Here is a 16,993-nt window from a genome sequence, read left to right as displayed (position 1 = left end):
AACTTTCCACAAGCACCTCAAGAGGAGGCTTCTCTCAGCTACAGGTATGTGAGAGGGACCGTGAGTTTGGGGCCTCAAGTGGAATGACACCGAGATGCACTCACTCGAAGTAAGGCTGGATATCCCTGTAGTGAATTGAATGCAGGCTCGTCTTGCATCTCCCAAGACGAAGGGATGTCTGAATCCGCTGTGGAGACCACAGAGAAAGACCTAGTCCTCCGCCTCATCGCGACCGGAGGCCACACATCCTTTGAAAATTCGAGAGGTCCGCGGAGATAAATGCTTCCAAAGGAGACGATGCCTGACTCCTCTTGAAAATGGATAGGAGTCCCAGGATCCCTGTGGCACGTGGAAAGGGATCCTGGGTCTCCCGCCTCACGTGGATACACGTCCCAATTGCCATGCCAAGACTCGAGGAGAATCCCGAGGTGTCCCTCGCACCTAGGCAGGAGTCCTGACGTCGCTGAACAAACACGTGTCTGGAAGGGCCCTCCCCGTCGTAACTCGAGAATATACCCCAGGTTCCGGCCGCAACTCGAGAAAAACCATGAGACTTCCCCCTCGCCGCGAGATGAGGCCCGATTCCCCTGCACTGCGTGCAGAGAAATTCCGTGTTCCACATCAAACGTGAAAGGAGCCTTGATTTCCTTGATGGCACTCCAGAGAAAACCCAAGATCACTGTCTCAAGTCTAGAGGGATCCTGAGGTCACTGGAGCAACAGGAAAGGGCTCCGTGGACCCTAAATCAACTCGAGATGAGAGCTTAGTCCCTGGCTTTGACTCAAGAGCAATACCAATTTTCCACAAGCACCTCAAGAGGAGGCTTCTCTCAGCTACAGGTATGTGAGAGGGACCCTGAGTTTGTGGCCTCAAGTGGAATGGACACCGAGATGCTCTGACTCTAAGTAAGGCCGGATATCCCTGCAGTGAATTGAATGCAGGCTCGTCTTGCATCTCCCAAGACGAAGGGATGTCTGAATCCGCTGTGGAGACCACAAAGAGAGACCTAGTCCTCCGCCTCATCACGACCGGAGGCCTCACATCCTTTGAAAACTCGAGAGGTCCGCGGAGATCAATGCTTCCAAAGGATACGATGCCTGACTCCTCTTGAAAATGGATAGGAGTCCCAGGATCCCTGTGGCACTTGGAAAGGGACCCTGGGTCTCCCGCCTCACGTGGATACGCATCCCAATTGCCATGCCAAGACTCGAGGAGAATCCCGAGGTGTCCCTCGCACCTAGGCAGGAGTCCTAACATCGCTGAACAAACACGTGTCTGGAAGGTCCCTCCCCGTCGTAACTCGAGAATATACCCCAGGTTCTGGCCGCAACTCGAGAAAAACCATGAGACTTCCCCCTCGCCACGTGATGAGGCCCGATTCCCCTGCACTGCATGCAGAGCAATTCCGTGTTCCACATCAAACGTGAAAGGAGACTTGATTTCTTTGATGGCACTCCAGAGAAAACCCAAGATCACTGTCTCAAGTCTAGAGGGATCCTGAGGTCACTGGAGCAACACGATAGGGCTCCGTGGACCACAAATCAACTCGAGATGAGAGGTTAGTCCCTGGCTTCGACTCAAGAGGAATACCAACTTTCCACATGCACCTCAAGAGGAGGCTTCTCTCAGCTACAGGTATGTGAGAGGGACCTGAGTTTGTGGCCTCAAGTGGAATGGACACCGAGATGCTCTGACTCGCAGTAAGGCCGGATATCCCTGCAGTGAATTGAATGCAGGCTCGTCTTGCATCTCCCAAGACGAAGGGATGTCTGAATCCGCTGTGGAGACCACAAAGAGAGACCTAGTCCTCCGCCTCATCACGACCGGAGGCCTCACATCCTTTGAAAACTCGAGAGGTCCGCGGAGATCAATGCTTCCAAAGGATACAATGCCTGACTCCTCTTGAAAATGGATAGGAGTCCCAGGATCCCTGTGGCACGTGGAAAGGGACCCTGGGTCTCCCGCCTCACGTGGATACGCATCCCAATTGCCATGCCAAGACTCGAGGAGAATCCCGAGGTGTCCCTCGCACCTAGGCAGGAGTCCTAACATCGCTGAACAAACACGTGTCTGGAAGGTCCCTCCCCGTCGTAACTCGAGAATATACCCCAGGTTCTGGCCGCAACTCGAGAAAAACCATGAGACTTCCCCCTCGCCGCGTGATGAGGCCCGATTCCCCTGCACTGCATGCAGAGCAATTCCGTGTTCCACATCAAACGTGAAAGGAGACTTGATTTCTTTGATGGCACTCCAGAGAAAACCCAAGATCACTGTCTCAAGTCTAGAGGGATCCTGAGGTCACTGGAGCAACACGATAGGGCTCCGTGGACCACAAATCAACTCGAGATGAGAGGTTAGTCCCTGGCTTCGACTCAAGAGGAATACCAACTTTCCACATGCACCTCAAGAGGAGGCTTCTCTCAGCTACAGGTATGTGAGAGGGACCTGAGTTTGTGGCCTCAAGTGGAATGGACACCGAGATGCTCTGACTCGAAGTAAGGCCGGATATCCCTGCAGTGAATTGAATGCAGGCTCGTCTTGCATCTCCCAAGACGAAGGGATGTCTGAATCCCCTGTGGAGACCACAGAGAAAGACCTAGTTCTCGGCCTCATCGCGACCGGAGTCCTCACATCCTTTGAAAACTCGAGAGGTCCGCGGAGATCAATGCTTCCAAAGGAGACGATGCCTGACTCCTCTTGAAAATGGATAGGAGTCCCAGGATCCCTGTGGCACGTGGAAAGGGATCCTGGGTCTCCCGCCTCACGTGGATACACGTCCCAATTGCCATGCCAAGACTCGAGGAGAATCCCGAGGTGTCCCTCGCACCTAGGCAGGAGTCCTGACGTCGCTGAACAAACACGTGTCTGGAAGGGCCCTCCCCGTCGTAACTCGAGAATATACCCCAGGTTCCGGCCGCAACTCGAGAAAAACCATGAGACTTCCCCCTCGCCGCGAGATGAGGCCCGATTCCCCTGCACTGCGTGCAGAGCAATTCCGTGTTCCACATCAAACGTGAAAGGAGCCTTGATTTCCTTGATGGCACTCCAGAGAAAACCCAAGATCACTGTCTCAAGTCTAGAGGGATCCTGAGGTCACTGGAGCAACAGGAAAGGGCTCCGTGGACCCCAAATCAACACGAGATGAGAGCTTAGTCCCTGGCTTTGACTCAAGAGCAATACCAATTTTCCACAAGCACCTCAAGAGGAGGCTTCTCTCAGCTACAGGTATGTGAGAGGGACCCTGAGTTTGTGGCCTCAAGTGGAATGGACACCGAGATGCTCTGACTCTAAGTAAGGCCGGATATCCCTGCAGTGAATTGAATGCAGGCTCGTCTTGCATCTCCCAAGACGAAGGGATGTCTGAATCCGCTGTGGAGACCACAAAGAGAGACCTAGTCCTCCGCCTCATCACGACCGGAGGCCTCACATCCTTTGAAAACTCGAGAGGTCCGCGGAGATCAATGCTTCCAAAGGATACAATGCCTGACTCCTCTTGAAAATGGATAGGAGTCCCAGGATCCCTGTGGCACGTGGAAAGGGACCCTGGGTCTCCCGCCTCACGTGGATACGCATCCCAATTGCCATGCCAAGACTCGAGGAGAATCCCGAGGTGTCCCTCGCACCTAGGCAGGAGTCCTAACATCGCTGAACAAACACGTGTCTGGAAGGTCCCTCCCCGTCGTAACTCGAGAATATACCCCAGGTTCTGGCCGCAACTCGAGAAAAACCATGAGACTTCCCCCTCGCCGCGTGATGAGGCCCGATTCCCCTGCACTGCATGCAGAGCAATTCCGTGTTCCACATCAAACGTGAAAGGAGACTTGATTTCTTTGATGGCACTCCAGAGAAAACCCAAGATCACTGTCTCAAGTCTAGAGGGATCCTGAGGTCACTGGAGCAACACGATAGGGCTCCGTGGACCACAAATCAACTCGAGATGAGAGGTTAGTCCCTGGCTTCGACTCAAGAGGAATACCAACTTTCCACAAGCACCTCAAGAGGAGGCTTCTCTCAGCTACAGGTATGTGAGAGGGACCTGAGTTTGTGGCCTCAAGTGGAATGGACACCGAGATGCTCTGACTCGAAGTAAGGCCGGATATCCCTGCAGTGAATTGAATGTAGGCTCGTCTTGCATCTCCCAAGACGAAGGGATGTCTGAATCCCCTGTGGAGACCACAGAGAAAGACCTAGTTCTCGGCCTCATCGCGACCGGAGTCCTCACATCCTTTGAAAACTCGAGAGGTCCGCGGAGATCAATGCTTCCAAAGGAGACGATGCCTGACTCCTCTTGAAAATGGATAGGAGTCCCAGGATCCCTGTGGCACGTGGAAAGGGACCCTGGGTCTCCCGCCTCACGTGGAGACGCTTCCCAATTGCCATGCCAAGACTCGAGGAGAATCCCGATGTGTCCCTCGCACCTAGGCAGGAGGGCTGACGTCGCTGAACAAACACGTGTCTGGAAGGGCCCTCCCAGTCGTAACTCGGGAATATACCCCAGGTTCCGGCCGCAACTCGAGAAAAACCATGAGACTTCCAACTCGCCTCGAGATGAGGCCCGATTCCCCTGCACTGCGTGCAGAGCAATTCCGTGTTCTACATCAAACATGAAAGGAGCCTTGATTTCCTTAATGGCACTCCAGAGAAAACCCAAGATCACTGTCTCAAGTCTAGAGGGATCCTCAGGTCACTGTAGCAACAGGAAAGGGCTCCGTGGACCCCAAATCAACTCGAGATGAGAGCTTAGTCCCTGGCTTCGACTCAAGAGGAATACCAACTTTCCACAAGGACCTAAAGAGGATGCTTCTCCCAGCTACAGGTATGTGAGAGGGACCCTGAGTTTGTGGCCTCAAGTGGAATGGACACCGAGATGCTCTGACTCGAAGTAAGGCCGGATATCCCTGCAGTGAATTGAATGCAGGCTCGTCTTGCATCTCCCAAGACGAAGGGATGTCTGAATCCCCTGTGGAGACCACAGAGAAAGACCTAGTTCTCCGCCTCATCGCGACCGGAGGCCTCACATCATTTGAAAACTCGAGAGGTCCGTGGAGATCAATGCTTCCAAAGGAGACGATGCCTGACTCCTCCTGAAAATGGATAGGAGTCCCAGGATCCATGTGGCACGCGGAAAGGGACCCTGGGTCTCCCGCCTCACGTGGAGACGCGTCCCAATTGCCATGCCAAGACTCGAGGAGAATCCCGAGGTGTCCCTCGCACCTAGGCAGGAGTCCTGACGTCGCTGAACAAACTCGTGTCTGGAAGGGCCCTCCCCGTCGTAACTCGAGAATATACCCCAGGTTCCGGCCGCAACTCGAGAAAAACCATGAGTCTTCCCCCTCGCCGCGCAATGAGGCCCGATTCCCCTGCACTGCGTGCAGAGCAATTCCGTGTTCCACATCAAACGTGAAAGGAGCCTTGATTTCCTTGATGGCACTCCAGAGAAAACCCAAGATCACTGTCTCAAGTCTAGAGGGATCCTGAGGTCACTGGAGCAACACGAAAGGGCTCCGTGGACCCCAAATCAACTCGAGATGATAGCTTAGTCCTTGGCTTCGACTCAAGAGGAATACCAACTTTCCACAACCACCTCAAGAGGAGGCTTCTCTCAGCTACATGTATGTGAGAGGGACCCTGAGTTTGTGGCCTCAAGTGGAATGGACACCGAGATGCTCTGACTCGAAGTACGGCCAGATATCCCTGCAGTGAATTGAATGCAGGCACGTCTTGCATCTCCCAAGATGAAGGGATGTCTGAATCCCCTGTGGAGACCACAGAGAAAGACCTAGTCCTCTGCCTCATCGCGACCGGAGGCCTCACATCCTTTGAAAACTCGAGAGGTCCGCGGAGATCAATGCTTCTAAAGGAGACGATGCCTGACTCCTCTTGAAAATGGATAGGAGGCCCAGGATCCCTGTGGCACGTGGAAAGGGACCCTGGGTCTCCCGCCTCACGTGGAGACGCGTCCCAAATGCCATGCCAAGGCTCAAGGAGAATCCCGAGGTGTCCCTCGCATCTAGGCAGGAGTCCTGACGTCGCTGAATAAAAAAGTGTCTGGAAGGGCCCTCCCCGTCGTAACTCGAGAATATACCCCAGGTTCCGGCCGCAACTCGAGAAAAACCATGAGACTTCCCCCTCGCCGCGAGATGAGGCCCGATTCCCGTGCACTGCGTGCAGAGCAATTCAGTGTTCCACATCAAACGTGAAAGGAGACTTGATTTCCTTGATGGCACTCCAGAGAAAACCCAAGATGACTGTCTCAAGTCTGGAGGGATCCTGAGGTCACTGGAGCAACACGAAAGGGCTCCGTGGACCCCAAATCAACTCGAGATGAGAGCTTAGTTCCTGGCTTCGACTCAAGAGGAATACCAACTTTCCACAAGCACCTCACGAGGAGGCTTCTCTCAGCTACAGGTATGTGAGAGGGACCCTGAGTTTGTGGCCTTAAGTGGAATTGACACCGAGATGCTCTGACTCGAAGTAAGGCCGGATATCCCTGCAGTGAATTGAATGCAGGCTCGTCTTGCATCTCCCAAGACGAAGGGATGTCTGAATCCCCTGTGGAGACCACAGAGAAAGACCTAGTTCTCCGCCCCATCGCGACCGGAGGCCTCACATCCTTTAAAAACTCGAGAGGTCCGCGGAGATCAATGCTTCCAAAGGAGACGATGCCTGACTCCTCTTGTAAATGGATAGGAGTCCCAGGATCCCTGTGGCACGTGGAAAGGGACCCTGGGTCTCCCGCCTCACGTGGAGACGCTTCCCAATTGACATGCCAAGACTCGAGGAGAATCCCGAGGTGTCCCTCGCACCTAGGCAGGAGTCCAGATGTCGCTGAACAAACACGTGTCTGGAAGGTCCCTCCCCGTCTTAACTCGAGAATATGTCCCAGGTTCCGGCCGCAACTCGAGAAAAACCATGAGACTTCCCCCTCGCCGCGAGATGAGGACCGATTCTCCTGCACTGCGTGCAGAGCAATTCTGTCTTCCACATCAAACGTGAAAGGAGCCTTGATTTCCTTGATGGCACTCAAGAGAAAACCCAAGATCACTGTATCAAGCCTAGAGGGATCCTGAGGTCACTGGAGCAACAAGAAAGGGCTCCGTGGACCCCAAATCAACTCGAGATGAGAGCTTAGTCCCTGGCTTCGACTCAAGAGGAACACCAACTGTCAACAAGCACCTCAAGAGGAGGCTTCTCTCAGCTACATGTAGGTGAGAGGGTCCCTGAGTTTGTGGCCTCAAGTGGAATGGATACCGAGAAGCTCTGACGGGAATTAAGGCCGGATATCCCTGCAGTGAATTGAATGCACGCTCGTCTTGCATCTCCCAAGACGAAGGGATGTCTGAATCCCCTGTGGAGACCACAGAGAAAGACCTAGTCCTCCGCCTCATCACGACCGGAGGCCTCACATCCTTTGAAAATTCGAGAGGTCCGCTGAGATCAATGCTTCCAAAGGAGACGATGCCTGACTCCTCTTGAAAATGGATAGGAGTCCCAAGATCACTGTGGCACGTGGAAAGGGACCCTGGGTCTCCCGCCTCACGTGGAGACGCGTCCCCATTGCCATGCCAAGACTCGAGGAGAATCCCGAGGTGTCCCTCGCACCTAGGCAGGAGTCCTGACGTCGCTGAACAAACACGTGTCTGGAAGGGCCCTCCCCGTCGTAACTCGAGAATATAACCCAGGTTCCGGCCGCAACTCGAGAAAAACCATGAGACTTCCCCCTCGCCGCGAGTTGAGGCCCGATTCCCCTGCACTGCGTGCAGAGCAATTCCGTGTTCCACATCAAACGTGAAAGGAGCCTTGATTTCCTCGATGGCACTCCAGAGAAAACCCAAGATCACTGTCTCAAGTTTAGAGGGATCCTGAGGTCACTGGAGCAACACGAAAGGGCTCCGTGGACCCCAAATCAACTCGAGATGAGAACTTAGTCCCCGGCTTCGACTCAAGAGGAATACCAACTTTCCACAAGCACCTCAAAGGAGGCTTCTGTCAGCTACAGGTATGTGAGAGGGACCCTGAGTTTGTGGCCTCAAGTGGAATTGACACCGAGATGCTCTGACTCAAAGTAACGCCGGATATCCCTGCAGTGAATTGAATGCAGGCTCGTCTTGCATCTCCCAAGACGAAGGGATGTCTGAATCCCCTGTGGAGACGACAGAGAAACCTAGTCCTTCGCCTCATCCAGACCGGAGGCATCACATCCTTTGAAAACTCGAGAGGTCTACGGAGATCAATGCTTCCAAAGGAGACGATTCCTGACTCTTCTTGAAAATGGATAGGAGTCCCAGTATCCATGTGGCACGTGGAAAGCGACCCTGGGTCTCCCGCCTCACGTGGAGACGCATCCCAATTGCCATGCCAAGACTCGAGGAGAATCCCGAGGTGTCCCTCGCACCTAGGCAGGAGTCCTGACGTCGCTGAACAAACACGTGTCTGGAAGGGCCCTCCCCGTCGTAACTCGAGAATATACCCCAGGTCCCGGCCGCAACTCGAGAAAAACCATGAGACTTCCTCCTCGCCGCGAGATGAGGCCCGATTCCCCTGCACTGCGTGCAGAGCAATTCCGTGTTCCACATCAAACGTGAAAGGAGCCTTGATTTCCTTGATGGCACTCCAGAGAAAACCCAAGATCACTGTCTCAAGTCTAGAGGGATCCTGAGGTCACTGGAGCAACACGAAGGTTCTCCGTGGACCCCAAATCAACTCGAGATGAGAGCTTAGTCCCTGGCTTCGAATCAAGAGGAATACCAACTTTCCACAAGCACCTCAAGAGGAGGCTTCTCTCAGCTACAGGTATGTGAGAGGGACCGTGAGTTTGGGGCCTCAAGTGGAATGACACCGAGATGCACTCACTCGAAGTAAGGCTGGATATCCCTGTAGTGAATTGAATGCAGGCTCGTCTTGCATCTCCCAAGACGAAGGGATGTCTGAATCCGCTGTGGAGACCACAGAGAAAGACCTAGTCCTCCGCCTCATCGCGACCGGAGGCCACACATCCTTTGAAAATTCGAGAGGTCCGCGGAGATCAATGCTTCCAAAGGAGACGATGCCTGACTCCTCTTGAAAATGGATAGGAGTCCCAGGATCCCTGTGGCATGTGGAAAGGGATCCTGGGTCTCCCGCCTCACGTGGATACACGTCCCAATTGCCATGCCAAGACTCGAGGAGAATCCCGAGGTTTCCCTCGCACCTAGGCAGGAGTCCTGACGTCGCTGAACAAACACGTGTCTGGAAGGACCCTCCCCGTCGTAACTCGAGAATATACCCCAGGTTCCGGCCGCAACTCGAGAAAAACCATGAGACTTCCCCCTCGCCGCGAGATGAGGCCCGATTCCCCTGCACTGCGTGCAGAGCAATTCCGTGTTCCACATCAAACGTGAAAGGAGCCTTGATTTCCTTGATGGCACTCCAGAGAAAACCCAAGATCACTGTCTCAAGTCTAGAGGGATCCTGAGGTCACTGGAGCAACAGGAAAGGGCTCCGTGGACCCCAAATCAACTCGAGATGAGAGCTTAGTCCCTGGCTTTGACTCAAGAGCAATACCAATTTTCCACAAGCACCTCAAGAGGAGGCTTCTCTCAGCTACAGGTATGTGAGAGGGACCCTGAGTTTGTGGCCTCAAGTGGAATGGACACCGAGATGCTCTGACTCTAAGTAAGGCCGGATATCCCTGCAGTGAATTGAATGCAGGCTCGTCTTGCATCTCCCAAGACGAAGGGATGTCTGAATCCGCTGTGGAGACCACAAAGAGAGACCTAGTCCTCCGCCTCATCACGACCGGAGGCCTCACATCCTTTGAAAACTCGAGAGGTCCGCGGAGATCAATGCTTCCAAAGGATACGATGCCTGACTCCTCTTGAAAATGGATAGGAGTCCCAGGATCCCTGTGGCACGTGGAAAGGGACCCTGGGTCTCCCGCCTCACGTGGATACGCATCCCAATTGCCATGCCAAGACTCGAGGAGAATCCCGAGGTGTCCCTCGCACCTAGGCAGGAGTCCTAACATCGCTGAACAAACACGTGTCTGGAAGGTCCCTCCCCGTCGTAACTCGAGAATATACCCCAGGTTCTGGCCGCAACTCGAGAAAAACCATGAGACTTCCCCCTCGCCGCGTGATGAGGCCCGATTCCCCTGCACTGCATGCAGAGCAATTCCGTGTTCCACATCAAACGTGAAAGGAGACTTGATTTCTTTGATGGCACTCCAGAGAAAACCCAAGATCACTGTCTCAAGTCTAGAGGGATCCTGAGGTCACTGGAGCAACACGATAGGGCTCCGTGGACCACAAATCAACTCGAGATGAGAGGTTAGTCCCTGGCTTCGACTCAAGAGGAATACCAACTTTCCACAAGCACCTCAAGAGGAGGCTTCTCTCAGCTACAGGTATGTGAGAGGGACCTGAGTTTGTGGCCTCAAGTGGAATGGACACCGAGATGCTCTGACTCGAAGTAAGGCCGGATATCCCTGCAGTGAATTGAATGCAGGCTCGTCTTGCATCTCCCAAGACGAAGGGATGTCTGAATCCCCTGTGGAGACCACAGAGAAAGACCTAGTTCTCGGCCTCATCGCGACCGGAGTCCTCACATCCTTTGAAAACTCGAGAGGTCGGCGGAGATCAATGCTTCCAAAGGAGACGATGCCTGACTCCTCTTGAAAATGGATAGGAGTCCCAGGATCCCTGTGGCACGTGGAAAGGGACCCTGGGTCTCCCGCCTCACGTGGAGACGCTTCCCAATTGCCATGCCAAGACTCGAGGAGAATCCCGAGGTGTCCCTCGCACCTAGGCAGGAGGGCTGACGTCGCTGAACAAACACGTGTCTGGAAGGGCCCTCCCAGTCGTAACTCGGGAATATAACCCAGGTTCCGGCCGCAACTCGAGAAAAACCATGAGACTTCCGACTCGCCTCGAGATGAGGCCCGATTCCCCTGCACTGCGTGCAGAGCAATTCCGTGTTCTATATCAAACATGAAAGGAGCCTTGATTTCCTTAATGGCACTCCAGAGAAAACCCAAGATCACTGTCTCAAGTCTAGAGGGATCCTCAGGTCACTGTAGCAACAGGAAAGGGCTCCGTGGACCCCAAATCAACTCGAGATGAGAGCTTAGTCCCTGGCTTCGACTCAAGAGGAATACCAACTTTCCACAAGGACCTAAAGAGGATGCTTCTCCCAGCTACAGGTATGTGAGAGGGACCCTGAGTTTGTGGCCTCAAGTGGAATGGACACCGAGATGCTCTGACTCGAAGTAAGGCCGGATATCCCTGCAGTGAATTGAATGCAGGCTCGTCTTGCATCTCCCAAGACGAAGGGATGTCTGAATCCCCTGTGGAGACCACAGAGAAAGACCTAGTTCTCCGCCTCATCGCGACCGGAGGCCTCACATCATTTGAAAACTCGAGAGGTCCGTGGAGATCAATGCTTCCAAAGGAGACGATGCCTGACTCCTCTTGAAAATGGATAGGAGTCCCAGGATCCATGTGGCACGCGGAAAGGGACCCTGGGTCTCCCGCCTCACGTGGAGACGCGTCCCAATTGCCATGCCAAGACTCGAGGAGAATCCCGAGGTGTCCCTCGCACCTAGGCAGGAGTCCTGACGTCGCTGAACAAACACGTGTCTGGAAGGGCCCTCCCCGTCGTAACTCGAGAATATACCCCAGGTTCCGGCCGCAACTCGAGAAAAACCATGAGTCTTCCCCCTCGCCGCGCAATGAGGCCCGATTCCCCTGCACTGCGTGCAGAGCAATTCCGTGTTCCACATCAAACGTGAAAGGAGCCTTGATTTCCTTGATGGCACTCCAGAGAAAACCCAAGATCACTGTCTCAAGTCTAGAGGGATCCTGAGGTCACTGGAGCAACACGAAAGGGCTCCGTGGACCCCAAATCAACTCGAGATGAGAGCTTAGTCCTTGGCTTCGACTCAAGAGGAATACCAACTTTCCACAACCACCTCAAGAGGAGGCTTCTCTCAGCTACATGTATGTGAGAGGGACCCTGAGTTTGTGGCCTCAAGTGGAATGGACACCGAGATGCTCTGACTCGAAGTACGGCCAGATATCCCTGCAGTGAATTGAATGCAGGCACGTCTTGCATCTCCCAAGATGAAGGGATGTCTGAATCCCCTGTGGAGACCACAGAGAAAGACCTAGTCCTCTGCCTCATTGCGACCGGAGGCCTCACATCCTTTGAAAACTCGAGAGGTCCGCGGAGATCAATGCTTCCAAAGGAGACGATGCCTGACTCCTCTTGAAAATGGATAGGAGGCCCAGGATCCCTGTGGCACGTGGAAAGGGACCCTGGGTCTCCCGCCTCACGTGGAGACGCGTCCCAAATGCCATGCCAAGGCTCAAGGAGAATCCCGAGGTGTCCCTCGCATCTAGGCAGGAGTCCTGACGTCGCTGAATAAAAAAGTGTCTGGAAGGGCCCTCCCCGTCGTAACTCGAGAATATACCCCAGGTTCCGGCCGCAACTCGAGAAAAACCATGAGACTTCCCCCTCGCCGCGAGATGAGGCCCGATTCCCGTGAACTGCGTGCAGAGCAATTCATTGTTCCACCCAAACGTGAAAGGAGACTTGATTTCCTTGATGGCACTCCAGAGAAAACCCAAGATGACTGTCTCAAGTCTGGAGGGATCCTGAGGTCACTGGAGCAACACGAAAGGGCTCCGTGGACCCCAAATCAACTCGAGATGAGAGCTTAGTTCCTGGCTTCGACTCAAGAGGAATACCAACTTTCCACAAGCACCTCACGAGGAGGCTTCTCTCAGCTACAGGTATGTGAGAGGGACCCTGAGTTTGTGGCCTCAAGTGGAATTGACACCGAGATGCTCTGACTCGAAGTAAGGCCGGATATCCCTGCAGTGAATTGAATGCAGGCTCGTCTTGCATCTCCCAAGACGAAGGGATGTCTGAATCCCCTGTGGAGACCACAGAGAAAGACCTAGTTCTCCGCCCCATCGCGACCGGAGGCCTCACATCCTTTAAAAACTCGAGAGGTCCGCGGAGATCAATGCTTCCAAAGGAGACGATGCCTGACTCCTCTTGTAAATGGATAGGAGTCCCAGGATCCCTGTGGCACGTGGAAAGGGACCCTGGGTCTCCCGCCTCACGTGGAGACGCTTCCCAATTGACATGCCAAGACTCGAGGAGAATCCCGAGGTGTCCCTCGCACCTAGGCAGGAGTCCAGACGTCGCTGAACAAACACGTGTCTGGAAGGTCCCTCCCCGTCGTAACTCGAGAATATACCCCAGGTTCCGGCCGCAACTCGAGAAAAACCATGAGACTTCCCCCTCGCCGCGAGATGAGGACCGATTCTCATGCACTGCGTGCAGAGCAATTCTGTCTTCCACATCAAACGTGAAAGGAGCCTTGATTTCCTTGATGGCACTCAAGAGAAAACCCAAGATCACTGTATCAAGCCTAGAGGGATCCTGAGGTCACTGGAGCAACAAGAAAGGGCTCCGTGGACCCCAAATCAACTCGAGATGAGAGCTTAGTCCCTGGCTTCGACTCAAGAGGAACACCAACTGTCAACAAGCACCTCAAGAGGAGGCTTCTCTCAGCTACATGTAGGTGAGAGGGTCCCTGAGTTTGTGGCCTCAAGTGGAATGGATACCGAGAAGCTCTGACGGGATTTAAGGCCGGATATCCCTGCAGTGAATTGAATGCACGCTCGTCTTGCATCTCCCAAGACGAAGGGATGTCTGAATCCCCTGTGGAGACCACAGAGAAAGACCTAGTCCTCCGCCTCATCACGACCGGAGGCCTCACATCCTTTGAAAATTCGAGAGGTCCGCGGAGATCAATGCTTCCAAAGGAGACGATGCCTGACTCCTCTTGAAAATGGATAGGAGTCCCAAGATCACTGTGGCACGTGGAAAGGGACCCTGGGTCTCCCGCCTCACGTGGAGACGCGTCCCCATTGCCATGCCAAGACTCGAGGAGAATCCCGAGGTGTCCCTCGCACCTAGGCAGGAGTCCTGACGTCGCTGAACAAACACGTGTCTGGAAGGGCCCTCCCCATCGTAACTCGAGAATATACCCCAGGTTCCGGCCGCAACTCTAGAAAAACCATGAGACTTCCCCCTCGCCGCGAGATGAGGCCCGATTCCCGTGCACTGCCTGCAGAGCAATTCCGTGTTCCACATCAAACGTGAAAGGAGCCTTGATTTCCTTGATGGCACTGCAGAGAAAACCCACGATCACTGTCTCAAGTCTAGAGGGATCCTGAGGTCACTGGAGCAACACGAAAGGGCTCTGTGGACCCCAAATCAACTCGAGATGAGAGCTTAGTCCCTGGCTTCGAATCAAGAGGAATACCAACTTTCCACAAGCACCTCAAGAGGAGGCTTCTCTCAGATACAGGAATGTGAGAGGGACCCTGAGTTTGTGGCCTCAAGTGGAATGGACACCGAGATGCTCTGACTCGAAGTACGGCCAGATATCCCTGCAGTGAATTGAATGCAGGCTCATCTTGCCTCTCCTAAGACGAAGGGATGTCTGAATCCCTTGTGGAGACCACAGAGAAAGACCTAGTCCTCCGCCTCATCGCGACCGGAGGGCTCACATCCTTTGAAAACTCGAGAGGACCGCTGAGATCAATGCTTCCAAAGGAGACGATGCCTGACTCCTCTTGAAAATGAATAGGAGTCCCAGGATCCCTGTGGCAGGTGTAAAGGGTCCTGGGTCTCCCGCCTCACGTGGAGACGGGTCCCAATTGCCATGCCAAAACTCGAGGAGAATCCCGAGGTGTCCCTCGCACCTAGGCAGGAGTCCTGACGTCGCTGAACAAACACGTGTCTGGAAGGGCCCTCCCTGTCGTAACTCGAGAATATACCCCAGGTTCCGGCCGCAACTCGAGAAAAACCATGAGTCTTCCTCCTCGCCGCGAAATGAGGCCCGATTCCCCTGCACTGCGTGAAGAGCTATTCCGTGTTCCACATCAAACATGAAAGGAGCCTTGATTGCCTTGATGGCACTCCAGAGAAAACCCAAGATCACTGTTTCAAGTCGAGAGGGATCCTAAGGTCACTGGAGCAACACGAAAGGGCTCCGTGGACCCCAAATCAACTCGAGATGAGAGCTTATTCCCTGGCTTCGACTCAAGAGGAATACGAACTTTACACAAGCACCTAAAGAGAGGGCTTCTCTCAGCTACAGGTATGTGAGAGGGACCCTGAGTTTGTGGCCTCAAGTGGAATGGACACCGAGATGCTCTGACTCGAAGTAAGGCCGGAATCCCTGCAGTGAATTGAATGCAGGCTCGTCTTGCATCTCCCAAGACGAAGGGATGTCTGAATCCCCTGTGGAGACCACAGAGAAAGACCTAGTTCTCGGCCTCATCGCGACCGGAGTCCTCACATCCTTTGAAAACTCGAGAGGTCCGCGGAGATCAATGCTTCCAAAGGAGACGATGCCTGACTCCTCTTGAAAATGGATAGTAGTCCCAGGATCCCTGTGGCATGTGGAAAGGGACCCTGGGTCTCCCGCCTCACGTGGAGACGCGTCCCAATTGCCATGCCAAAACTCGAGGAGAATCCCGAGGTGTCCCTCGCACCTAGGCAGGAGTCCTGACGTTGCTGAACAAACACCTTTCTGGAATTGCCCTCCACGTCGTAACTCGAGAATATACCCCAGGTTCCGGCCGCAACTCTAGAAAAACCATGAGACTTCCCCCTCGCCGCCAGATGAGGCCCGATTCCCGTGCAATGCGTGCAGAGCAATTCCGTGTTCCACATCAAAAGTGAAAGGAGCCTTGATTTCCTTGATGGCACTCCAGAGAAAACCCAAGATCACTGTCTCAAGTGTAGAGGGATCCTGAGGTCACTGGAGCAACACGAAAGGGCTCTGTGGACCCCAAATCAACTCGAGATGAGAGCTTAGTCCCTGGCTTCGAATCAAGAGGAATACCAACTTTCCACAAGCACCTCAAGAGGAGGCTTTTCTCAGCTACAGGAATGTGAGAGGGACCCTGAGTTTGTGGCCTCAAGTGGAATGGACACCGAGATGCTCTGACTCGAAGTACGGCCAGATATCCCTGCAGTGAATTGAATGCAGGCTCATCTTGCCTCTCCTAAGACGAAGGGATGTCTGAATCCCTTGTTGAGACCACAGAGAAAGACCTAGTCCTCCGCCTCATCGCGACCGGAGGCCTAACATCCTTTGAAAACTCGAGAGGTCCGCTGAGATCAATGCTTCCAAAGGAGACGATGCCTGACTCCTCTTGAAAATGGATAGGAGTCCCAGGATCCCTGTGGCACGTGGAAAGGGACCCTGGGTGTCCGGCCTCACGTGGATACGCGTCCCAATTGCCATGCCAAGACTCGAGGAGAATCCCGAGGTGTCCTTCGCACCTAGGCAGGAGTCCTGACGTCGCTGAACAAACACGTGTCTGGAAGGGCCTCCCCGTCGTAACTCGAGAATATACCCCAGGTTCCGGCCGCAACTCGAGAAAAACCATGAGACTTCCTCCTCGCCGCGAAATGAGGCCCGATTCCCCTGCACTGCGTGAAGAGCTATTCCGTGTTCCACATCAAACATGAAAGGAGCCTTGATTTCCTTGATGGCACTCCAGAGAAAACCCAAGATGACTGTCTCAAGTCTGGAGGGATCCTGAGGTCACTGCAGCAAAAGGAAAGGGCTCCGTGGACCGCAAATCAACTCGAGATGAGAGCTTAGTCCCTGGCTTCGACTCAAGAGCAATACCAACTTTCCACAAGCACCTCAAGAGGAGACTTCTCCCAGCTACAGGTATGTGAGAGGGACCTGAGTTTGTGGCCTCAAGTGGAATGGACACCGAGATGCTCTGACTCGAAGTAAGGCCGGATATCCCTGCAGTGAATTGAATGCAGGCTCGCCTTGCATCTCCCAAGACGAAGGGATGTCTGAATCCCCTGTGGAGACCACAGAGAAAGACCTAGTTCTCCGCCTCATCGCGACCGGAGGCCTCACATCATTTGAAAACTCGAGAGGTCCGTGGAGATCAATGCTTCCAAA

Source organism: Dama dama, chromosome 7 (assembly GCF_033118175.1).
Source record: "Dama dama isolate Ldn47 chromosome 7, ASM3311817v1, whole genome shotgun sequence".
NCBI lineage: Eukaryota > Metazoa > Chordata > Mammalia > Artiodactyla > Cervidae > Dama > Dama dama.
Note: the sequence above shows the minus strand (reverse complement) of the source record.